The sequence below is a fragment of the Phyllostomus hastatus genome, unplaced genomic scaffold (assembly GCF_019186645.2).
Source record: "Phyllostomus hastatus isolate PE091 unplaced genomic scaffold, TTU_PhHast_1.1 phas_contig_137, whole genome shotgun sequence".
Taxonomy (NCBI): domain Eukaryota; kingdom Metazoa; phylum Chordata; class Mammalia; order Chiroptera; family Phyllostomidae; genus Phyllostomus; species Phyllostomus hastatus.
This window is the reverse complement of record NW_025333583.1, coordinates 15,589,694-15,616,395: the sequence shown is the minus strand read 5'-3', so window position 1 is coordinate 15,616,395 and position 26,702 is coordinate 15,589,694. Positions and strand designations below refer to the sequence as shown.

Below are 26,702 nucleotides of genomic sequence, written 5' to 3'. Positions count from 1 at the left end.
TGTTTGTTTTCAAAATCATGTATTCTTATTCATATATATTAACTTATGTGACCGTGGAATTTTCTTTTTAAAAAATAGAGCATGTTGCAAGGGAATGATATTAAAAAATTTAGAGTTATTTGACCAAAATTTCAAAGACAGCAGTGCAAGGAGCACTGACACGCCATCTATTTATACTTAAAAGCTAATACTTGTGGTTGCCCGGTAGAGCTTGATCATGTGTCTTAGCTCTCTGACCAGACTGTAGCTCCTGGAAAGTGGAGTGCTAGTGTTGTGTCTGTCTTGTGTCTCTTAGATCACATGGCATCTCACCCTGCACAGTGTAGACACACAGAAATATATGCAGAAGTGAATGTGTCAATAAGTTAGTTCTGCTGTTTTAAAAATAATAATTGTGGGGAGTCAGGGCTTATATTAAGTAAAATGTCACCATCAGAAATTCAATGTCAGCTTCATTGACTTTAGTGTTGGTACATTTTAGCCTATCAGAGTGAATCTTAATGAAAACCTTTCCCATTTGACACATGGAGGTTTAGGTTAATATATAATTAGTAATGACAAGCATCAATCATAAGACACAAACAGATTTGCACAAACATGTTATAGAATAAAAAAATTTATTTATTGGGCCTCTATTATATGCCACCTATTCTGTTAGGCTCTGCACATACATGATCTTATGTAATCCTTAAAGAACTCTTGGAAACAGGTGTTGGTATTCCCATTTTAAAGATGAGAAAACCGAGAGAGACTCAGACATATTGGAACACTAACTGGTTGAAAAATTGTAAGATTCAAATACATAGTTTCAGCTCTTTTTGTCATACCAGCTATCTTGAATTTTTGTGTTTTTTTCTATAAGATTAGAAATTGTTTGTAGCAGTAAAATTTGAATTCTAATATACCATATGATTGTGGCCTGACTGAAATGAACTGTTTACAGAACCATAGCTTGTTTTTATGGAAATACTACCACATTACATAGGCGATAATCATCTTGTTATTTCTATGATTATTATCTTGTTATCGATACAAGATAAGTTAGGGAATGGGTTTTAATTATTGTTATTTTTAGAATCTAGTTTCAGAGGCACAGAATTACGAGTTCACAAAGCAATGTATTTAGAAATGAAGTCACGCAGGTGTTCTCAGGGTTCTGTTAAATCTTAACTGTGGATGCTACACTGATGACTGTAAATATGACCTGAAATTCTGTTTTTGGAATATTTTTTTCTTTAATTGAAGTATAATTGACATTCAGTATGTTCAGGTGTGCAACATAGTGATTCAACATTTGTATAAATCTCGAAATGGCCAACACAATAAGCCTAGTTACCAGCTGTCACTTTGCAAAGTTGATACAATATTATTGACTATATTCCCCATGCTGTACATTACATCCCCATATAGAATATTTTGTATAATGCTGAATTTTATACTGTGACCACAGGAAAAAATATTTAAAGAATGTTTTACAAATATTTTGCTTATATTTTTAATCCCAGGTATAGTCATCAAAGAAAACTTAATACACAAAAGTGAGATAAATCTAAAAGAAGAGAAAAATTCCAGCATTGCAAAGTGTACCTTGTTTTAATGTTGATTTTATTACTAGTGCTTATACCAAGATTCAATGGTACATTTACTCTTTGTTGGAAAAAAAAAGTTTCTTGAAATCACTTACTATATTTTGTTGGTACAGTGTAACTATTATGCTTCCTGTTTATATACAAGAAAAATATGCATTTTGAAATTTGAGGCCAAACTGTCAGAATTCACTGTTCAATGTCCCTTAAGACAATGCCAGAGTTTGCAGTAATTTGAAAAATTTCCAAATCATCTCAGCGTGTTTTGCCTTCAGAGAGCATGCTCTGTTTACTTTTAACCATCCTTTTATCACAGGGAAGATTAATAGAGTGCGTGGAGCTTGGAAAGGTGCGTGGCAGCTGGGAGGGATTTTTGTCAAGGCCTCCAAGCCCTTCCAGAAGGATAATTATGCAGCATTTTGTGCCTGTTCCCTCAGCTTTTCCCAGGTTATCAGCTCATCAGGAAACTTGGTGCTGGACCTCACTGAGCTTCTGACGGTTCAGACACCTTAGGACATTCCTTTAATCTCCTGACGCTTGATTCCCTTTTCCTAGTCTAAGAGGAAGGACCCTACACTGTCTCATCTTCCTAAGTATGACATCAAGAAAAATTCATTTGCATGTGAAACAAATGATTTCTTGTGGGTGCCGTCTGTGCTGGCCGTGCCAATGATGAGCTGCCGCCCCTGAGCGCAGCCTGGGTGAAGCCCAGGCTGCCTTCTTCCCGCAGGGAGTGTTTGCTGGTACGTGGTCAGTCATCCACGGTTCAGCACCATGGAGTCAAGGTCGTCTCTTGGATGCATCATTACACTGAACTGTATCCTTCTCAGTACATTTACTTGGAAATAAATTACCGCAAGTCTGGAAATACTTCTTTTGTGGTTCCACTCAGCCTTTGTGGCAACTTGGCCTCCTTGATTTGGGATGGCCAGAAAAGAATCCCCTTCCATTATTTAAATGCCCCTTGCCAGCTATTAGTTAAAAAACGTTCTTGTGGAAGAACTGAAACCTCCATGCTCAGTTCCCAAGGCACGTTGAAAGGGGAAGAGGGAAACACAATGGCGATTGTGCGGCAGGACAGTGACCGTGACACATGCACAACAGAAGTTGGTAATTGGCTTCCTCATTACCGGCCGGGAGAGGCCTTTGACTTTCTCCGACTGCTAAAGAGTGTATATAGTTACTCTGATGAGGCTCTGTGTCCATCAATCGCTGAGTGCTCTTGGGAGTGGCAAGGTGACCTGCTCTACGGGTTCGTCCCAGCTGCCTTCCTGCAGGTCACATGGGGCAGCAGCTCAGTGTTGCCTGACTGCTGTCAGAGCGTGTTTCTCTCTCTGCTCCCTGGCTGAAGACTTTTCGGACCGACAGGAATTCTATCAGTGGTGACTGGCAGTAATTTTGTGCCTGGGCTAAGCAAGGAGATTTAATGAATTTATTATTATAAAACCTACCTTCTGTAACTTCTTTTTAAAAAATTATTATTAAGTCAAAAGTTTGGAAATGAAATGTATGTTATAATTTGGAAACATTGCATTGCATGATGGTATCAGACATTAGGTCATTTGTTTCCCTTCGTTTCTGGATTATTTTCTTCCTTACATGACATTTGACCCTTTGGCAAGCTAACAATTGAGGGTAGCCCATTACTAAAGATTACCTTTCATGAGGAAGCAGGTGTCATGCCTGCGAGCCAGCTGAATCTAGGTCAACAGAGGTATCTTAGTTCACAAGATTAAGCAAGACCGTACGTGGAAGAACTTCAAGACCTCCACATATAAGATGTTAGGTTTTGTTCTGGCCCGACACCACCCCTAACACCCGACAGTAGTTCCAAGATTGTGCTTTTTGTGTACTTGCAGAATTCACACGAATGTGTTTTACACTTTACGCTTTTTAACTGAAGGACGGTTTGTTCCCCTTTGAAAGGGCATCAGGTGAGGGGCCAGCTTTTGTGCTTTGACGAAAGTCATTCCAGCTTCTGCTTCTCTCTGGCTGCTGAACCTGGAGATAGAGAAAGCTCCCGAGCCTCGTTCATTCACTCCGTCCTCACCCTGCTGTATTTCCCCCCTCGCTGCTCTGACTCTGTCATGCATTTGTGTTCCAAGAGAGGAATGCAGATTCCAAGAGGACAGGAACCTTGTCGATAACTTACTGGCCACCGTTATATCTCAGTCTCTAGAAAAGCGCATCCCATGAAGCGGGTGTTCCACAGTCATTAGTAGAAAGGGCAAACAGCTGACTCCCGAGTGTACCGCATGGGCTTGGGAAAACGTCCTCAGAGGAAAACACTGACGAAGCTGTGTCTGGGACACGATCAGGCCATCAACATTCCGTTTAGCTGTGCAGTGGTAATTCTGTGACACTGACGATTAAATCAACAGGATTAGGAATTTAACCACCATCTGAAATGTTTTCCCTATAGATTTAAATAAATGGCTGAAAAAATGTATGTCTAAGACTGCCTATATGTAAATTATAGGGAAAAGATGTACAGTTAATTGAAGCTATTTTCATTCCACTATAGTGCTTTTTGGTCTATTGCTACCTGGGGGGAAAGTAAAGCTTCAGCCCTTGCTTACTATAGTTGAGGGATGATGGAGTCTGAGAAAGTACTTAGTATTTAACACGTGGTAACAGCAGATCTGTTTCCTACATTACTGCTTTTTGACTTACAGGAAACCCTAACTTTTGCTGCAGTTACATTTGTTCCAGGCATACGATTTCTCATTATTATGTGTAAATTCTGACCTCTTTTTTGGGTCTCTTGTATGTCACATGAAGTGCAACACGAATATTAAAATGGATGAGAATGTTCTTTCTAATACGTAGTTCTGAGGTCAATCATTTTATACCTCTTTCTGGGACTTGCAATTTTTAAATTATGCTGGAAATGAGTTACAACAACATGTAGGAGTTTAAGACACCAGATTTGCCCTGGAGAAAGTCCCTGAGTCAGAGAGCTGGGTCCAGAAATGTGTGGAATGCTTCGGTCTGGCTTGTGAGTGCCCCACTAGAGCTCTCAGGAAATTAGAGCTTTGGGGGACTGATTTACTTTATTGTTGAAGGATTACCCGTAGCTGTGTGTTTTCCTTTGAATTGAGGGTTTCGCTGAGATGAATAAATAACGTTTTGGTAGGTCTAGGAGAATGTGTACTTTCCCAAGCGGAGAAAAGTCTGGGTTGTGGCATTAATCTTAAAAAACATCTTGGCGTTAGACCCAAGAAACACAGCGCCTGTTCGATGGGTGCCCCCCAGGCGTCCCTCCCCCTTTCAAAACTCAGCTGTGAATCCAAGAATTAATGAGACAGCGCTCCGTTAAAGGTTTTGAACAAATAATAATGTCTTCACTTGGCTGTAAAACCATTTCAAAGGGAACGTTGGATTTTAAAGACTAATGATTTGAGTGAGTAGGTAGGTTTTCATACTGCAAGAAATAAGCTTATTGGCTCTTGCAGAGTCCACCATCACTCGACTGCACTACCTCATCATCAAAATAAACCCACTACTATTCCCGTGCATTGCAGATCTCAGGTAACTCACACTCCCTACACTGCAGTGTTTCGTCACAGGCCTTGCACGAGTCAACTTCTTAAACTATTTCTGTGCCCAACCTGGATAAAATAAAAATTACGAAGAAAAGAAGAAAACCAAAAGGAACTGGGATGAGACTATGAATGGCCTTCTCGCCACAGCAAAAACTTCTTAAAAAAATAAAAACTGCCATCTTCCAACATTTTTGTACCACTGTAAAAATCTTAGAGCAGGGACTACAGGAGAATGGTCTCTTTTCATTTCCTCCCAAAAGTTGTCATTTGTTTGCTTAGTGTTTTTCCAAAGCATGCTTACCCATATCGTGTCTGCCTGAATTTGAACATGCCAGAATATACATACCAGGGAGGAAAACCCATCAGTGTCCCCACTTAAAAACAAAATATGAAAAAAATATACAGTTGACACTTGACAACACAGGAGTTAAGAGGCACCGACCTCTGCAGCAGTCAAAACTCTGTGATAACTTTTGAATCCCCCAAAACTTATCTCATAGCCTGCTGTTAACTGGAAGGGAGCCTTACTGTTAGCGTAAGCAGTTCGCATATTTTGGATGTGTTTTATATATTATATCCTTACAATAAAGTAAGCTGGAGAAAAATGTTAAGAAAGTCATAAAGAGGATACATTTAGAGTACTGTGTGTATGTACTGAAAACATCTATGTGTAAGTGGACCTGCGTGGTTCCAACTTGCGTTGTTCACACCGGACACTGTGGTCTTTTCCCACATCCCAGAGATGTGTGTGTTGGGTGAAGGCTATCTAAATTGTCTGCCGAGTGAGTGTGGGTGTGTGTGGCCCTGTAATGGAGGGGTGTCCTGCCCGGGGTTGCTGCCTGCCTTGTACCCTGAGCTGCCGGGAGATGCTCTGGCCAGAGCATCTGAACTGGCCAGATGCTCTGTTCAGTTCATCTAACAGAAGAGTCTCAGACTCTGAGACTCTGAACTGGAATAAGTGGGATGGAAAATCATTCTCTCACTTGGCTTTATTCATCTTTCTTAAATGTATGTATAGCCCCCATTTATTTCAATGTTTAATAATAGAAGTGTTTTGGGTTTTTGTTTAGGAGTTTGGTGATATATTTTTGACCAGAAATAAGGCCTAGGATCTTAACCCTTGTTTATCTCAATTAGCCAATGGGATATGTCTTTTGCCTAGAGTTACAGTTTGCAAAAACCTACTGAGGACGTGAAGTGAGGACCTCTGGTCTATAGTTTTCCTAAAACACATTCCATGACTGAGGCGTTTGAAAGTTCTTCACTTTGAATGTGCACTTATTATTATTTCTAGTTCCGGCACCACTTGCTCTTTTTTCCTGTGTTGTGACATAGATGGGTAAATTAGAGATAATTTCCCAGCATGGGACTGGTCCTCTTGGCCTTAATCTCTATTTCTAACCGTTGTTGGAGCAGCTAATGTGAACATGTCAGAGTACAGAACATTCTATTAAGAGGCATACCCAGTGCCTAGCTTCCTATGATGTTGTTTCATATGAATAATGCAAAGTGTAGAGGTGAAATGAGCTGGAGTGTCCATGACTCAGCCTCTTTTTCCGGGGGTGACTCATTGCACATTTATGTATCCCTGACTTTGCGCCACATCCACATTAAGGGCTGGAGATGCAAGCGTGGAAGTGCTGGGTCACGGACCCAGAGCAGCCCACAGTCTGGGCAGGCAGAATGTGGCATTCATTAAGAACAACATGGGCTTCCACACGGCCAGTGCTCCATTCATGTTATAGCTACTTGTGAGGGCAAAATGTGAATAAATGTTTAACAATGTGGGCTGGCTACTCAACCTAGTTCTATGATTGGGAACATATACATAACATTTCTGGTTCTGTCTTGATATATTTTAGCCCAATTATATCAGCACCATTTTCATTCCTTTTTATTTTGTTTTAACTTTAGGTAAGATTTCACTCTTTTGCATATCACATGAAGTCATATGCTTCATGAATAGGTTCATTGCCTGATGAGCCTATTGCCTCCCTTCCCCTTAGGGTCCCGTAGGAAATGGAAATTTACTATAACAAAAAACAAAAAGCTAAAAAAGAGCCTGTCACTATGTACTGTTGCTCAGCAACCTAAAGGCTGATCTTCCTTCAGCCTTTCCTGTCTTTAAGAATGACACCTTCTTCCTGGGAGGTGATCTCGAACCCTCAGAATTCTCTTGGTGCCTTTTCTCCATCCTGTGCCTTTCATAACTACCCAAACCCAAGTCCCACAGGCTATGCACTGCTGTGGACTGAGTTGCATTGAAGCCCTAAGCCAAGTGTGATTGTACTTAGTGATAGGCTTTTAGGAGGTAGTTAGTATTAAATAAGGTCACCAGTTTGGGATCCCAGTTTGACAGGACCATGTGAGGACACAGCAAGAATGTCTACAAGCCAGAAGCCAGGAGGAGAGGGCTCGTTCTAGAACCAGGTCAAGCTGTCACCCTGATCTCAGACTTTCAGCCTCCAGAACTGTGACAAAATACATGTCTATTGTTTAAGTCACCCAGTCTCTGGTATCCAGTTATGGCAGCCGGGATGGACCAAGCCACTGGCCCACCCGGTAGTCAGAGCATTCTTCCTTCTTTGTACCGACCCTGGCTCTCCCACGGACTTCTGAAGGAGAAGGTCTCTTCTACTTTAATCTCTTCTCATCTCTGATCCAGTCTACACAGTGTTGCCGATTAAATGTCCTGCTTACACAACTGTCAAATATAAAACCTTCAGTGGTTCACGGTAGTGCACAAAATTAAACATATTTAATGACATTACCTCCTTCACTTGTCATTCAAGTTCATTGCTCCTTACACAGACTCAGCCTCGCCTTTCACCAAGTTACTGCTCTTGTCTGTTACTCTAGCCAGGTAGGGCTGCAGGAGTTTTTCCAAACATCCCCTGGGCTTTGCTTCCTTTGTTACTTTGTTTCTGCTGAGTTCATTGCCTGAGTTGGTCTCCTTCCCATTCCATCCACACCCACCAATCAAAATCCTTTGCCTCTTTCAAGGTCCAGCTCAAATGCACCTTCTGTGAATCCTTATCTATATAATAGGATTTCATTTTTTTCTTCTTTGATCTCTGGGAGCTTTTTACTGGTATTTCTTTGTGACAGCAGGCGTTTAGTGCTTTGTGTCAGGTCTGTTCATAACCACATCTATCCCACTAGATTCTAAGTAAGCTCTTTGAGGACAAAGAACTTTGGATCCCTGACATATTAAAGAGACAACTTCTATGTATTTTAAAAATATAAAGATTATAGACAAAAACACAAATTTGTTTTAAAAAGTAGAATTGATTTTTAATTTGTTTCACAGCTGCAGTATTCCCTACATCTGTATCTGTAAATTGAAACTGATGCCATAACTTTTCTGATACTCACGTGGTAACAGTTTCTGCAAATTGAGACTCACATGTCACTTTAAGAAGGGAGAAGCACAGGGAGTGTGAAAGGTGGCTTTTTAATTGACAGTTGACCTTGATAATCTAATAGCTGAAATATGTCTGATATTTTCAATTTTTATTTCTTGTGAGGTGTAACTAGGCCTACGTAAGCTTGCTATAGGGTTTATAATTTCATCTGACCTTCACAATATGATTTATAATACGTAGGTATGAGATCATGTCTCACTGGAAAAAGAGAAAGAAAAAGGCTTTAGCAATTAACTCTCAAGATTGTTTTCTGACCATTCGTTGTGTGTATGCGCGCGCATGTGCATAAAGAGACTGCGAATGGCCAAGAGGTGCTTTTAAAATGCTGATAAGTTAAGCTGCCTGGGAGCAGATGCTGAATCCTATTGATAAGAATTTCCTTTGACTTATGCTGAGGATATTGTTTAGCAAGATACTACACAAAAAGTCTTGACCTTTGTGTTTGAAATGGCAGCTGTTCGCACTGAGGACTGAGCCTCAGGGCTACATAAATCTTCACTATTCTGTGCCTATTTGCTCAATAACTGGGTTGGGTGCAGGGGGTTGGGGCGGGGGCATCCAGAGAATTGTTTACAAAGCAGCTGCTCATGGTGCTGCAAATGGAAGCGCTCCCCTTTACGATGTGAAAAGCACACAAACAAAAACCCCAAGAGAGCTTGAGTCCACCAGGTCAAAAACCATTACCTCTTCTCCCTCAGAACTTGGTTTCCATGAAATATTTTTGATATAAGTCAGGTGAAGCACGGATGGGACTCTTTTCCCCCCTTAATTCTGCCCAAAGGGGAATTTTCCACTATTTCTTTAAATTCAACCAAGCGCCAGAGAAGTGCAACACTGAGCACCTTCATTTATGTGACAAATACTTATCGAGGCTCTTCTGTGACCTCTCTGATGCTCTTCCCTTGCTGAGCCTATGGGTCGAAATGCAAGGTTTGTATATCGAAAACAGCATCGATATTTTCAATAAAGTTTGCATTTGATTTATGTTGAATTGGAAAAAAACCCAGAAGTTTTGGAGATGGGGCTAGGTCACGGGTAGTGGTGGGGGCAAGTTGGAATGTTTCCCTGGTCATGTTATGGAATGTAAAATCTGACTTTCGAGAAACTCCACTAATAATTATTTTATTTGTACTGTGAAGGTCTATATTGAAAGTGCATGTAGAAAAGGTAAAATCCAATCTCTTTAAAAGAATATTAAAGATATCAGGACATTGGTCTAGGTGAGGCCCCAAAACTTGGAACAAGAAGTGGCTGCAGCCACACAGTCATCTGAGATGTATAACTGCCCCCAAACAAACATGCATTCTGTGTAGTCTTCCCAGTGCTCCAGGCAATGAGGGTGCTGCCTCTTCTTAGGGACTGTGTAGTCTTCCCTGTGCTCCAGGCAATGAGGGTGCTGCCTCTTCTTAGGGACTGTGTAGTCTTCCCTGTGCTCCAGGCAACGAGGGTGCTGCCTCTTCTTAGGGACTAGGTGGTCTTCCCAGTGCTCCAGGCAACGAGGGTACTGCCTCTTAGGGACTGATCAAGCATAATGAGCATGGTGAACAGGTGCTAAGGGGAAGCAGAGTTTGCCACCCCAAAACATGCTTTATACAGTATTAATTATTTTAAGCTGGCTATTTTTAAGAAACAAGATTCAGAAATAACCTTTGACCCTCCCATTTACCTGCTTAAAGTAAGGAAGCTATTACGTTATAGTGTAAACTAAGAGTGGCAGACAGGGATAAAGCAAGCAAAGTCTGTTTGTTAGACTCCCCTCATTGTTCTGGGTCGTCCAGCGAGAATTTGTTTTTCACGTGCTTGCTTTTATCATCTGCTTGTGAATTGCCAACTCTCCCCTTCTGAAGTCCCACACTCCTATTCTCCTTAGCCCAAAATGGCATAGATGCCTAAGTGCCCAGGGTGTCCTTGGGCCCGTATTCTTAGGGAGCCCCTGTATGTACACACGTAACACATTTGGTCATTTTCTCCTGTTAATCTGTCTCATGGCAATTTAGTTACCAGTGCAGTGAGAAGAATTTAGAAGGATAGATGGGAAATCATTTTTCAACCCCCACAATACATACATGCAGTGTGCCCACCGCTTCTTTCATGTCTTTTGTCCCCTAGAGTTCATGTGTGGTCTTTTAACACCCTCTTGCACACACAGAAGTGCACTTGCACACACAGGTGTACATGCACGTGTCAGCACACACACACAGTCGCTTGGTGTGATAAACCACTGCCCTTCCCACGCTCCCAATGTGTTTTCTCTTCTTTAGGAAAATATTTTTCTCTCTCCTTTACCTTCTCTTTCATTGGTTCTTTAAAAATAATCTCTCCTGCTTTTTCTTTTCTTTAAATTTGTCAAGTAAAAATGAAGTTTAAAATAAAATAAAACAAATAACTGTGCTTAATAGAGACTGTCCCCAACTTTTTAGTTGATGGCATTCTCGTAACTCGGTAATTTTTTTCACAGCACCCCTCTGCCAGAAGAAGGACTTCAGAGTTTCATTTCATTGGTGTCATAAGTATTTATGTCTTAACAACAAGTAACCTTTTGAAAAAATAATACCTGCAAATCTAAAGAAAATCCTTTCATTTTATATTTAGAATCCCATAATTCCGTAGTAATGGCTTGTGTGGCCTGTTGGGTGCTGCCCAGCCCACAGACCTGAGTCAGGTTGGATATTGTCATCCTCATTTCTCACTTCATATTGGTTTCCATGCTGAGTTTGCTTTCATATCATAAGCTCCGCTAAAAAGCCAATTTTGCAAAGTGTGGCATCATTGAAAGGAATGTGTCATGGTCTAATATTGGAACTGTGAACTGCTTCAAGCTGGTAATCTGTGTGGTGCCTGATGGCTATTGCTGTGTTTTTCATATATTGAAAGTATTTCAGCATTCTGTGAATTTACTGTGGCATCCTGGTGTACTGTGGTACACAGTTTGGGAACTGCTGGCTTTATAGCCCTCCCCCCACCAAAAAAAAATTGTATCAAAGTAAAATAAAGTCAGCTGCTTGAAGTGGAAGTAGACATATTAATGCCATTAATCTTGTAAGTCCCTCAAAATGTCCCCAAATACTTTTTTTAAACCTTTGTTTATTTATTTTTTTAAAGATTTTATTTATTTATTTTTAGAGAGGGAAGGGAGGGAGGTAGAGAGAGAGGGAGAAACATCAATGTGTGGTTGCTAGAGGTCACGGCCTGCAACCCAGGCATGTACCATGGCTGAGAATCGAACCTGTGACACTTTGGTTCGCAGCCCGCACTCAATCCACTGAGCTACGCCAGCCAGGGCCCCAAATACTTTTTTAATCTCTATAATTTTATCCACCTGTCATTTCATTCTTTTATGATTAAGTTCACTTTTCTTAAGTATCTACCTTAAGATTAAAAATCAAGAATTTCATTTCTAATCATTTGTTTTTTACTAGTACTCCATTTATATTTTAATAAAAACTATATATATTGAAGGCATACGACATGACTATTTGATATACATGTACATAGTAAAATCATTAGGACAGTTGTGCTAATAACCTATCACCTTGTTGGAATATATGAATATTATTTTAGACTATTCATTAAATGATTACCTTTATAGGTAATCATTAATTTACCTTAATTTAGCTTTTGGACTTAATCCAGGAGTCTAATAATGAACCATTTCTAGTAATGTCATGTGGAACATATTCTAACTTCCAACTGCTTAATTCACAAACACATTTCTAGCAGCTAACTGAAGTTTTTTAAATTGGAGATTTAGCCAGAGATGCGCCCTGCAGCAAGTCAAGAATCTCATTCCATGTCACGTTAAAGTTATTTTCTCTCCTAACTGATGCGTGGGTCACCAGCCAGCAGTGATCACAGAACGCTGCTGATGGCTCGTCGAAAAACATATGAGAAAAAACATGCACAGAGACAGACTAGTTTCTGTGGAGAAGTAGGGACGGAATGGCCACCCCCTTTAGTGGGGAGCGCGCCAATTTACCGTCCAAACCTGCTTTTATTGGGCTCATTTTGCATAATAGTTCAGGTAAAGCACATTCCTCAATACGAGGAAGTAAAGAACAATAGATAACAAGGAACTCTGCAGGTCTATTTTGAGTCAGGGTCAAAGAGCTATAAGACTTTTAAGGAACAAACAAACTTCCTCCTTAGACCCTTCTCATTCAACTGAGAGCATTCTAAACAAAGAAGGTTTCACAGTAATTTACATGTTCTTTCTTAGGCCTGATCACCCGGGGAATCCACCCTTTTCAGCATAGAGCTTCACCACCCTGTCATTGTTTCAGGCTTAGGTGGAGCAAGGGAACTAAGGCAACCAAGAGATAAGGAGTTTTTCTCCCAGACGATGAGGACTCAAGCTATGTCAAAGTCGAGGAACGAGGGTCCATCACCCCCTTTTGCTGTAGCCCCCAAAGTCCTTCTTTTGGGGGCCTTGCACGTGATCATGCCTGTCTTAGGTCGTTCCCCCCTTGGGGAATCTTACCTGTCTTTGGCTAACCGACCAAGCTCTGAGGTTCAGTTATGAATGAAGCAGCAGAAGCAGCACTCCTGCCAAGGAGATAAGCTTTCGTCTCCTTGCTGGCTTACAGTTCCAAGGGCGTTCCCTTAGCCTTAGCCTAGGCGGGGGTTACAGCTTCTGATACCAGGCAGGGTGGTTCCCAACACCTAACTGTCTGAAAAATGGGCAGACCTTCGGCACAGCGGCCCCAGGTTTGCTTTTGCCCTGGGCTTACCACCGTTGTTACTTCCATTGGCGCTGTGCCTCTCCGCTGACTGAGTGGTCAAGCTCAGGTCTGAAGAAGCAGTGGGACGTTGGATAGGTTGCCTTTGAAGTCGTCTTCAGTGGTTTTTTCCTTGCCTTTGAACAGAATTCTGAACTAAAAATCTACAGAGTGTTTATGGATATTAACTCAGATTAAGGATCCAAATGCATCAGCTTTGTTATTTTCCATGAAACATCTTTCAAGAGAAATATTAGTACACTAAGTACAGAATTTATTTTTAAACAAAGTTTGGTTGACATTTTAGAATAGGTAAGCATGATGATTGTTCTACTTTAAATAAATAAAAACTGCTGATCATACAAATAGGGCCTAACTTGGTCTTCTAATATAGGTCTTTAAGTGAAATCTAGAAAATAATTTTAAGTGTAAAGTTCTGTAACTACATAACACCCCCTTGCTGTAGATTACTGTTGTCAGCCAGTACATTTTATGGTACAGGGGACCAAGTAACCTTATCTTCCTCCTGAGGAGAGTAAAAAACTAAATCATTCAACTGATTTATTTTATGGGATGTTTTTCTGTTTATCTTTTCAGACTTTATCGATCTGATCCAAGGTATCCTATGACTGCTGGCTGGAATTAAGGTTGGTGATGTGTTTATATTGATTATGAATAATAAACTGTGAAATAAAATAGAGGCATGGAGGGCCTTTGAACAGCTGGGTCAGAGTGGTTTTGCAGAGTGCGGTTGAAAGCTGAAGTTAGTGAGAACTGGATACATTTCACACTTGGGTTATAACGTGTTTTCCTGAGCTGGTTTTTTTCTTTCTTTTTTTTTTTTTTGGTAGTACTGCAATCTCGTTGATTATTGATTGTTTATTTTACTGGTCTTACTAGCTGAATTTTGATTACATGAAAAGATACAATTCAAATTCACTTATTTGATAACCACACATATCAAAACAATGACTTCTTAGTAAGGCTAGCTCACATTTTAAAGAATGGCCAGCTTTTTTAATTGATGGAAAAAACACTTTGAAAATCCAGTTTGGTAGTCACATTTCCTGAGGATGATAGAGTTGAAAAATTGCTTATTAATTGCAAATTTCAATTCATTAGCAGGGTTTTAAGATGTCATTCCTTTTGTCCTATTCTCCTGTTAATTGGTTTTGTGGGAGACCCTTAAACCAGCTTAACTGAGTCCGTGTAGCAACGGAGCCGGAGAGGGCACTCACGCCAGTGAGCTTCGGGTTCCATCTCTCCTTTCACTCTCTTCTCTGGAATGTGTATTCAGATTTTAAAAGAAAATGAACCCTGACTGAAAGGAGGACTTTTGTTGCTCCTAAATGAGCACAGTGCCAGGTATTGCTAATAGTTTTGTATATGCTTTTGATGAATAGTTTCACATGAAGGAAAGCATTGGCTTTTCTCGTGTGCTTATATTCATCAGTGCCTTGCACATGCAAGGTGCTCGGTACATGTGCACCTTCCGTGGCCTCAGTTGTGCCCTTGCTACTCTACCGAATACAGAACACACACACATGTGCACACATGCACCACTGTTTCTTTGTTTTGTACACAAACTGTGTTTTGCTGTCCTTGAAATCTATATGGGTTGTAGCACATATAACATGTTGGAATCATGCCTATTGATAACAACTTAATAAGGAAAAGAGTAAAATGTTTGCACAAGTGATAGTTAAAAGTCTCCGTTTGTAACCAGTTCTATTTTGTATTCATATGGTTTGGTGTTGAATTTATTGAAGACACTTAGCATGGCTTCCTTTTATATTCCTTCCTCAATGTATTATGTATAAACATGCACACATTTAGACATGGAACTTCTGTAAGACTTTTTGAATTTTTTGCTACTCTTTTTCCCAATCAGCCCCTACTCATCTGTTAAGCAGAAGTTACAAATAGAATGACATCTTTGGCAAAGAATAAATCTTTGAGTCAGAAACATTTTTGATGCACAGAGTTAAGTTTGGATCATTAATATTGCCTTTGAATTAAAAGTAAATTGTATTTTGTCGTCTTTTTTGATTTTTGCCTTATTGTTGGTATGGTCAACATGGCAACTTGAACTCTCATTTCATTTTGGCCACTTTTAAGAAAGAAAAGAACTAAAAAGAAATGTATAAAAAGAAAAAAAGATTTTGTTAAGTAAAAAAAATGGCTGTGAAAGTGATACCAAAAACAATTTTTTGTGTCTGATGGGTAGAGGTACCCATCTTCCTTATGGAGTGTTTCTTTTGTGGGAATGTGACCATAATTTAAGTAATTTCTCTGTACTCTGCTGAGTGATATTATATCTTTATTAAAGAAAGATACTGTTAACAAACTAAGGAGGACATTGCACAATGAAGCAGACTTCCATTTTTAATAAAAGAAGAAAGTGCTAATACTACTATATAATCAGGAGCGGGGAGAGAAGATACCCTTATGTCTTACTAGTCAGCTTCCGGGTTTTAAGCTTTCCAGAATCAAAACAAACAAGTCTTTGGCCGACTATATAGTTGACCTTCAGTACCACCTCAGGGAGAACTTCTGTTTTCCTTCTAACTCGCTTCATGTTGCTTCACACATCTCTCAAGCATCTGTTCACACTTTTTTATGTTACCGTTATTACTGGGTATGTCTTATCTCCCCTAGCAGCTCCTAGCAACTGGGGTCTTCACCCTTGTTCCTCCTGGTAGGGCCTGGAAGTGGACACCTGGGAAATGCTTATTGTGTGGATAATAAAGATTAACAACAACAATGACCAATTTTACTACATATCTGTAAACTAAATATATAGCTAAATATATATGTATACAAGGTCTGTCCAGAAAGTGTCCATCCGTGTGATATGAAAACTAGAGACATTTACTGAAGAAGATACAAGATATAGGACACACTGTACACAGAACAATGACACCTCAGTCTGCTTCAGAGTAGGCACCTTGGGACCTCACACAGTTCTTCCAATCACCATCAGCTGCCCCATCATATTTTCCTGAATCTCATCGATGGTCTGAAATCTCTTCCCCTTCAAAGGTGATTTTAGTTTTGGGGAAAGCCAAAAGTCATATGGCACCAAATCTGAGCTGTATTGGAGCTGAGTCACCTGGATGATTTGATGTTTCACCAAAAAATTCTGCCTCAGATGCAATGCATGAGCAGGCACGTTGTTGTGATGCAGCTGCCAATTACCAGTTGCCCATAGCTGTGGCCTTCTGAATCATCAAAATAGTTTTTGCAGAAGAATGTTCAAGCTTAATGCAAAATTTGATGTAATTCATTGCTCTACTCGCTGAGTCATTTTGAATGTGACAGCCACATAGTACACATGCTCACTCAAGAGTGTCTACTGCCCCCACTGACTAGGACAGTGAAGTTGTTCTTGTTCACGCATGTGCATTCCAGTCCACTCTCCTTGGCTGACAGGTTACACTGATGTCACACAAACTGTTCTCTTTACATTAGCAATGGCTGGACTTTTTTCTGGACAGACCTGTATATGTAAGTGTATGTATGTTGTAACAATTATTAACCACTGTATTCCCTCCCCTGGTGATGGGCAAAGTTGAGCAAAAAAGGATGAACAAATCACGCAAAAGACATTTGAAGCATTAATAATAATCATTAGGTGTAACTGGAGGATTTAAAATATAAAAGTATAAGAATAGCGACTGTTTCGTTAATCTACTTTATTTCTACATTTATCATAATGTAATAGTCACATACTAATGGATGAAAGCATATCTACAATTGTAATTATTGGATTGCTGTGTGACAAAGTGACTTTGAGATTCTGGAAGGACTTGTAGAATGCCGAATTATTTGTTTACCACTTTAAGGAGAGATACAAAGCTGCTAGAATCACATTTCAAACTGGAAAGACCAGTTAGTCCCAGGAAGATTTGCTGTCTCTTATGCAGCTTTCTGAAATCTGAATCATCATAAATACTTATTTTCTCCTTTTTATAAAAACTAGTCTTTTCCCATTACAGACATCACAATAACAAAATGCGATCACACCGTAGGTTGGGATGGGAGATGGGATGGGAGGCCAAAGGTGGGGGAGGGAGGTGAGTGGCAAACTCATGATTACTTCTCAGTCTTCTCATCCCGCCCAATGGAATCCCTCAGGAATGTATGTGTTCAGAATTGCTCTTTATTTTGAGAGTCTTGACCTACTGGGGAAATTGGCTCATTGATGCCATGCCACAGAGGACAAATAGTACAACACAGCCCAGCAGAAATCTCTTAAGTAACAAATAATGGATCTGTTTTTTTCCATGCGAGAAAAAATATTACAGCTGATTCTTTTTTTCTTAACTAAATGTTTGTAGTATCAAGTGGCTACAAAAGACAACTAACTGCTTGGATATGTTTTCCATGCAAACACCATGCTTATGAAATTAATCCTGGGGATTTAGTTCACTGACCAGCTAATTTAATTCTTTTCCCAAATTCACCCAAAAGATTGCCATTCCAAGGAAGAGCACAGAGGATCTTTCTGTACACAGTTTACATCACTGAGGAACAGCATGACTTTCTTTGGGGCCTGTATCTCATTAGGGCAGTTTAGAGGATATAAAAACTTAAATGCATTTGATTCTATGTAAGAAGTCCATTCATTTAGAAATCTTTTATTTCTTTTATAGCCTACTTATTGCAAAGAGAGAACTTTGTATTATTAAAAGCAGGTATGCTTTCTTGTTTCTCAGTTTCTCTACATGAAGTGTCATCAGTTACTCACCTAAAGATAGAAAATCACCAGTTGCTTAACAGAGAAAGGAGTAACACATAATTACATATATGTCAGATACATATATGCATAGATACATGCCTAATTACATGCATGTTAGATACATAGATGTGCATGCTGATGTTGGATAGCTTTGCCAGCGAACCGTACAAAGTCTTGTCTTTGGGGCGTCCTTGACAGGCCATTCCTGTTAAAGGAGGTAAAATCATTTCCTTTTGTGAACTAGTTCCTTTCAGTTGTTTAGCAATATTAAAAATGTTAGTTGAAAAGCCACTTGTCATAACAAACCAAAGTGAATTTGGCTTCATTCCATATTATTCAGTGTCTTGTGACCATCAGCTTATGTGACTCTAGAGTCTTTGCTGTGTTTACCTCACTTCTCCACCATTTTAAATCTAATTAGTGAAGGGCTGACTAAAAACACTTAATCTGTTATACATGCATCTATATCTGTATTTATATATCTACCCTCCTCTCTCTCTAATAAAGTTTATAGTTCCAAAATAGAGCAAGTACACTGACTAATTTTAAAATATAAATTGATATTTGGAACTTAAAAACTACCATTCTCATTTTATAACTAAAGACACGCAGTTACTGAACCAGACACAATTGTTACAACAGACTATCTTTCCGTGAAATGTAATAGTTCTTAAAGCTATAGAAAAGTCTTTTTGGGATAAAAACAAGTAAAAAACACAGTCACCCAAATGTAATTACTTGCTTATAATATGTGGGTATATGCCATTCTGTGATAGCTTCATTTATAAGTATTAATCTTCAGAGTGATCAATAAGTATGAACTTGATTGCTTTTGCTTAAAGATGTTTGACCTATAGAGTGGAAATTACTTTTTCGCTTTTGTCCTTAAATCTATTGCCATATATCAGTGCCTTGCCAGAGTAGCTGGCTCTCAAGATTCAAGACTAAGGTCCAAGAATAAACTAGCCCACTTTTTAAAAAACAACTACATTGCCATTTAAGGGGTCTTAGCCAGATATAAGAAATGTCAACCCTATAAAGGAGAATAAATTGAACAACAGAGATAGAAAACATAGATGTCTCTATGGTGGAACTGAGGACTTCATTTCTGAAACCATTTGGGAAAGTAAAATTACAAATATTTCCTCCTCTAACCGTGGTTTTTTCCAAGGTCTTTTTTTTTATTTTTTAAAAAATTTTAAATAAGTTTGGATATATGGAAAAATGGGTCAGTGAGCAGGATGTTTAATTTTATAGGCAACTTTATAGATGCAAACACTTTTAAACTTCACTTGGACTCTTCATTATTTCTTAGGGAGTCAGGGACCTAACACAGACCCTGGGCAATCACATCACAGGGAGGGACCTTTGTACTTAGTTTTACCTTGGGGTTTCCTACCTGTTTACTACTTGGAAGTAAAGATGTAAATATTTTACTAGTAGTGGAAGGTGGGAAGCATATACAAACAGCCATGTTAGGCTGGGTAGAATTAATGACCCAAGAGAAATTATATATTCAGGCTAGTCTATTATACAGATAGTATGCCGTCAATCAGTCACCTTTTCTTCTGTTTCATGCAAGTATGCGCAACATAAAAACTTTGTATTGTATGTTAATAACTACTTAAGTTACCTTAAAATATCTTATGATACTTCAGTAATTGTGCATGAGCTGTAAATATAAATGTCCGAGAGAATTTACCTAGTTTTTATTTTCTTCTATCAATCATCATTCCACCTCCCCTGTTATAGCTGAAATTGCTGTGTTCCTTTTACATTGTAGGGACTGAATAAATATTTGTTAATTTTCTAATTATCCTGCATGTGGCAGTTTTAGTAAGGAGGATGAGACCTAGTGGCAAAAGTTGTTTTAACTTCATGTTTAGAAAACACAGAAGCTCTTATTCATTACTATATGTAAAGAAGATGCAAAAGTCAATTATTCATTGGTGAACAAGGTGCAGAAAACTTTTAGAAATATAATGTGTTTTGTCACCATAATGTATGAAAAATGCCAGTGGGAGACATAAAAATTGTTTGAAATGTGACTTGATTTGGTTTTGCTTTCAGAAAGTTTTCTCAGATAAATGGTTTGTCTTTGGATTAAACAGAGTGTCTTCACTTCTACTTCATGGTTTGCTCAGAGAAATTTTTTACCAGTTCATCATTTATCTCAGAGAAGATATACTTATACTTACTATTATCTTGATACTTCGTTACTTCATCATTTGACACTGCCATAAACGGTGTCCACTTGCTTAGTCAACAATGTATCATTTTGTTGGACTCAGGAGTCCTTAGGGAAGGTGGCCCCACACGGGAGTCCCCCACTTCGCACGGGGTGGGAGGGCGGTGAGAGATGGGAGTGAGGAAAAAGTGTGCCCAAGGCAGAGAAAAAATTGTTTAAAAAAATCTAGTCACAGATAAATGCCTGATAGCTAAAGAAAAAAATTTGGAAAATTTTTCAAAAGAAAGGAAAAATAAAAAGTAAAACAGCCCAGATGATAACCTTTTTTTTGCCTGGTCTAGACTTTTGGGAGCCAGGTGGTTTTATTCAGTATCATAGTTCAGTAGGAATTTATAAAGGATTGCATTTGTAAATCATGGGTGCTAAATCTGTACCCTCATATTGAAGTCTTTGTATCTATGAAGAAAGTCTACTCCAGAAGCTGCAGTTGCAACGGAACAGAGCAGTTAACTGAGCAGGCACTTAATAGTTCATTTGAGTGCTACCTAGGTTCTGTGGCTTCTTCAGAAGTATTAAGAATGGTTTGTTTGTTCTCTAAGCTTGAAGTCAAGTTGAGGAAAGGGGAAACGGATGCATATAAACAATAACTAATGCATAGTGATATAATCAAATACTAAATATAGACAGAGTTTCTAGAGAAATCCAGAGAAGTTATCATTCACTGCTGTTTACAAGCACCTTATATAAAAACAGGAATTTCAGCAGGGTTTAGAGGTGGATTTCTTGACAGGGGCCTATGGAGGCCAAGGCACAGGGAAGGGACTGAGGACTGACTGGGAAGGCAGGGAAGCTGAAACGAGGTGCAGGGCAGGTTCGAACCTGGATTCTGCCCCTTCCCTCTCTTCTCCTGTCTCAGTCTTCCATAGTCTTCTTTCCACAAATATTTGCTGAGCTACTTTCATGTGTGCCCATTTTTTTAAACTGTGAGCAAAAATCCAATGCATCACGACATTTTTCATGCTCTTCTTGAGCACAAAGGACAGCTTCGTAGAGAGAGATTCATGTGGGTGTCTGTTCCGAGAGCTTCTATCAAATTTTGTTTTTGTGTTGTTAGGTTTTGTGAAAAGAAAAAAACATCAATATCTTGACATGTGGAACTAAATGTTCCCACTGACATTCATGCTATCTGAATTTATTTTATTTTGGTATGAATTTATTTTATTTTGGTATTAATAAGTACCATATCTCTTTATTAAACTTCACATGGGACATTTGGATTTTTCACCATTTAAATGATTTCTTATATTATCTCAAAGGGATCTACTAAGAAGAAAAAAGGTTAATTGGGATTGAAATTGTTGGGGAAATATAATTAGAAACAAAAACTCCAAACCCAGAAATACTCTCCACAAAGGTAGTAGAGAAAGAAGATACTTGTGTTATTGGATAAGCATTAAGTAGAATGGAATGCTTATCGTAAGCCATCCCCCTAAGAGGTTGCAAAGACCAAAAGCAATTTACCCTTTTATACAGCCAAGCAGATACACCCTGCTACATACGTGCTGTCAAGATAAATGACTAGTCCTCACGAAGATTAAATTTGCCTGGCAATTGGGATGACCTAAGCTAATTGCCTTTCTCTGGAGGAGAGGCAAACCTGTCTTTCATCTTATGACAAGAAGTTGTCTTATGGCTTGGAGCAAGGAACCCAAGAAGTTTGACTCTTCTCCAGCAGCCACGGGAGATAGACAGCTAGCTCCCCCTATGTTTGCATTTGAAAAAGAAGGCTCTAGGCCCCTGAGGGAATATTCTGGAGTGTGAGAGTAGCCCCAGGCTTAAAATTAACCATTAGAAAAATTTACACACATTTGGAAAGGGCAGTGAAAGAAATACTAAAAGAAAAAGGAGAGGGGCAAAGTTTGTAACCTTATTTTCAAAGGGAAAAATTAAGCCTCTTATTTTCAATCTGTAGTTATTTGCCTTTACAATGAATAATATCATTGCTTTGTAAGAAAATTAGTCACTATATGGTTTCGGGTCTCCAAATATACTGCTGTCTATTCTAAAAGAAACAAAAAAGGGGCTTTAAAAAATTATCACTCCTCCCACACATTCATAGCCACCGAGTTGCTGGTTAAATTAGCAGGGTATTATTGTGCTTGGGTTTGGCTTTTGTAACCAAAGGTGAGCTTTTGCAGAGAGCAGAATGAACTATATAAACACAACATTGAAAATTACTTTTTTCAGTGGTGTCAGATTGGACATTCTCCGCTTTCCAGTGCCTTTAAGTAAACTCCTCAACTGAAGGACCTAGGTGCTCATTCAGATGCTAATGTTTGGCCATCTGCTTTTCTTTTCAAAGTAAGTCAAGCTGGAGGTCACATGACCCTAATTACTCTAATTATGAGCTTTCTGGGAGTCATTGCTTAGGTCGTACCCTGAGTGAGCATCTGCTGATGACAAGTAGGAGATTGCTAAAGTCAAGCTTCCCTATAAGACAACCAACGAATCATTTCTTGATACGTGCGCAAGGGGGTTGAGAACAGGCCTCCCCAAAATGGTGAGGGGGGCTCACGAGAAATTTTTACCTCTGCCTTAAAGAATTTAAATTAGGGGCCTTGCCTATAATAAAAGTTATCACCAGAAATAACTTGTTACGGTCTATCTACAGGATAGGGCAGGCTTCTAATTACTGAACATCTGCTTTTCTTACTCTTCCTGCAAATGACCTTCCTTCCTCTTCTTTGAAGCCCCACAGGACCATCCTTATCCTTGTCCTTATCCTTTTCCTTATCCTTATCCTTATCCTTTACTTTTTTCTCATCCTTAGCACAGAATGCCATCTATATTTCATTTTCCCTTTCTGTCTCAAAACCTTTCCTGTATGTGGGATCTCTGACTCTCTCCCATTTGTGGGGTTCCCATACGTACATTTGTAATTAAATATGGTTATTTTTGCCTGTTAACTCTGTCTCATGGTGACTTGATTATTAGACCTGCCAGTAAAACCTATTAGGGTAGAGAAAAGTTTCTGCTTCCCCACCGTACATATACAGACCTAAAACCCATATGTTCTAATAAAAGCGTTCCATTCCCCACACAGGTTTTTCCCCCTAAAATTTCCCTGTAGAATTTAGTAGGAGCAGTTTAAAATGAACATTTGTGTGTGTGTGTGTGTGTGTGTGTGTGTGTGTGTGTGTGTGTAAGTTAGCATTCTAAAGAAGGATGTGGAGACAGTTCTAATAATGACTAATAATGGAGCAGCAGCCTTCACCTGCACTAATTTTAGTTCTCTGTGCAGAGGGAAAAGAATGTCACAAGGGCTCAGTCTTTCCAGCAGAAGTGTTCCTTCATATTACTTTGTTTTGTTTTGCTTTATTAATTAGGAGGTGAAGGCCTAACTTCTAATTATAAGGCTGGGTACTTAGGGGAAAAGTGTTCTGACTATATAAGGCCTTCAGAGACATCCTATAACAAGGCAAATTATTTTCCCTTTCATAAGGCCATTCATTTCTCAAGAGCATATAGTTTCATAGGGTAGATTTTATCTCATTCCCCATTGCTTATACTTTTCAGTCTATACAGGACTCACAGTTCCAAATTTCATGAATATTATTAGATTAATTGTTAACCTGGCCCATACCATGGAGTAACTGTTAAGCAAAACTCTGCTCATGCCAAATTGCATGTTGGGCTATATGACAGTATCTTGTCAATACTGTCTGATTAAATTAACATTGATTAATGATGGAAGATTATTATGTCTTCCTTTGAAAATCCCTAATTATGCCAGCCTGCTTCCAAAGTCAAGTTTAGAGCTTCTTAATAATTTCCAATTTCAGTACTGAGGCAAGCTAAGCTTATTTCCATTCTGTGTAAAATGACACCTAATACATTATTTATTAATTAAACAAATGTTTTTGTGAGCACGCAGTGTGCCCACAAGTGTGTTAGAGGGGACATGACAGGCATGGTCTAGTCTAGCTTCCTCTGCCTTAGGTGGCAACTCAAACAAGCCTTGAAGTGCATACGTGAACTTCGCACCACACTTATTTGCCATACCTGACTACAGTGTGGAGTTTGTCAAATGATTTGTCCTCATCTATTAACAATTCAAAAAGGCATCAGCTGATGGCTTCTAAAAGCCATTTTGTAGCAGCACCTGTCCAGCCCCTCTCCGCCCACCCCCCCCCCCCCATTTTCTTTGCTAGGAAAGGACACAACTTACTCTTTAGGAACAAGGGGTATCTGATCGCATCATATCGTTTTCTTCCCACTTCACCTGTCTGTTTTAATGTTTGTCTTCTTTCTTACAAACATGTTCATCTTAAAAAAAAAAACAACAACCCTGCTTTCCCCGTAATGATTGATTCTGTCTGTCCTTCTGACTTTTCAGAGAAAGAACAGTGAAGAGGCTGTGACGTATTAGAACTCTGTCACCTGGCACTCTGCTTCGCAAAGATAACGTTAGGAACACATTCATGGCCCACCTCACCTCATAATTCTGGAAACTGGAATTTTGAGATCAAGAATTTAAGGTTCACTTGTTCCATTCTATGCCATATTTTAAAGAAGCTTCACATGCTAAATTCAATAGTTATTGTTTTTTTCTTTATTCTCTAGTTATTGTTTTCATGAGTACCAGAGCCCCCATATTATTTTTTTCAACAAATGATAGATTATTTGTTAACGTAGTTCAGTTCAGCCATATAAGATTTCACATCCGTAAAATCGTCAATCACACACAAAAATATTTTGATAGTTCGTATGTTTAGAGTTTTTGTTCAGAAAATATTATCTTTATAAATATAAGTCAAATACGTATATATTTTTTCTGCTTAGTTTTAGAGAAGCAACGAAACCCTGTGTAAGCTACTCCTCATGCTACAGCAACCACACAGCTCACTCAGCCCCATTCCTAGCAGTTTTGGTCGAAATGATGGGGCTCCATTTATTTCACCATTGGTTCAGATGAGAACCAATTGGATCTCATCTGTGAGATGAGAGACCATATCAAGAATAGAGAATAGCATAGACTCAAAGAGCTAATCAGAGCAGGAAGGCTCTGCACTTCTGAATCAAAGCAGACGTGAGGAGCATCATAAATGTGGCCAGAGCAAAAATGATGGCATTTGTTACAAAAGAGCATTTTGAACTGTGAGGGCAGAGGAACGGAAGTGAGCTGCAAGAAGTGAGCAGGATGCATGGTGCTAACTCGTGTCATTGAAGTAGGTTGATGAATCTTCAATCTCAGATTGAGAAGAATATTGCCCTGTCTTATATGATGTTTCAAGAAATGTTTATGACAAATACTTTCCCAAATAACTTGAAAATGCTATGAATAGTATCAATACTTTAAAATTTGGAGTCACTGATTAAGGACTCAAATCAATATATAAAATAAGTTTAAAAATTATTCGTAGGTGAAGAGGCTGGCAGTTATAAGTCTCTTCCAATAAGAGGGGCGTGGCCTAACACTTCAATCTAGGAAATTATTATTAGACTCATTAATTAAGGTCTTTTTAAAAGGGTTTTTTTTTGCCTATTTACTTTTGGTCAAATCTTAAATCTTCCTCATTTAGGAAAAGTTTAGTTGATGTCCCTTCTTCAGAAATAAAGGTGTTTTATTCTAACATTTTACATTTTATGGACGGGAAACACAGACCAGCAAACTAGAGACACCAACTCAACACAGCTGCTGTGGTGGGTGATGAAATGGGTGGTCATGACTCTCAGGAATTTACAGTTGTCTCTTCCTGTTTGTCTCTGGTTGCCTGAATCTGGCTTCAGATATGACATAGTGCATGCTTGCGTAAAGCCTGGTAAGGCACAAATTAAATATCCATATTTGCATTCACCTTAAATTAGTTAGTATCAGCAAATAGTTCTTTAGCCTCATATCTTGCCCCCTCCCCTCTTCTTCTGTGTTTTGTTTTTGTTTTGGTTTTTTTTTTCCCTGTTGGATGCCTGCTCAGACAGCAGTTTCTCAGGGAAGCCTTCCCTCCATTGGGCCACACGTCTCAGCTCTGCACTCCTATAACTACCTAGCTCTGGTCTACCATGGCAGTTCACTTCATGTGCATTCCTAAATCAACATTCGTTTTCCTTATTAATTAGGTGCTAAGTTCCTTAAAGGCAGAGACCATATATGCCTTCTCATGCCTTCTCATCACTGTCTTTCTGGAACCTTGCATCCTTCCTGATAGAATTTTTGTGCTCATTAAGAGTTGCTTACCCTCCCTGTCACTCCTGTCGCTGGTGGTGGGTTGCTGTTTTGATCATCCCCAGTGCCTTGTGTGCCCCTCTTTGTTGCTGTCCTGAGCATCCCCTCCTAACCACTCTGCCTGGGCCACCATCTGCCTGGGCCTTCTGCCTGTTGGAGGCTGAACCTGCAAGCTGGGTCTCCCTTCCTGCCTCTCCTGACCTGCAGCTGTCTTGTTCTTCCCCACCGGAGCCCTATTATTACAGCCGTCTGACATACTGCTACGTATGTGCCCTGAAG

At 39.3% G+C, this 26,702-nt stretch overlaps 1 protein-coding gene across 25 annotated transcripts in view; it reads left to right on the top strand.

The window, feature by feature from the left end:
• The window catches only part of MAP2 (microtubule associated protein 2), a 256,717-nt gene that overhangs the window by 51,004 nt on the left and 179,011 nt on the right, over positions 1-26,702 (top strand). For all 25 annotated transcript variants that reach the window (XM_045851902.1, XM_045852078.1, XM_045852043.1 and 22 more), the window contains exon 2: positions 13,869-13,918. The gene's annotated coding sequence lies outside the window, so the exon portion shown is untranslated. The remainder of the gene's footprint in view (positions 1-13,868; positions 13,919-26,702) is intronic.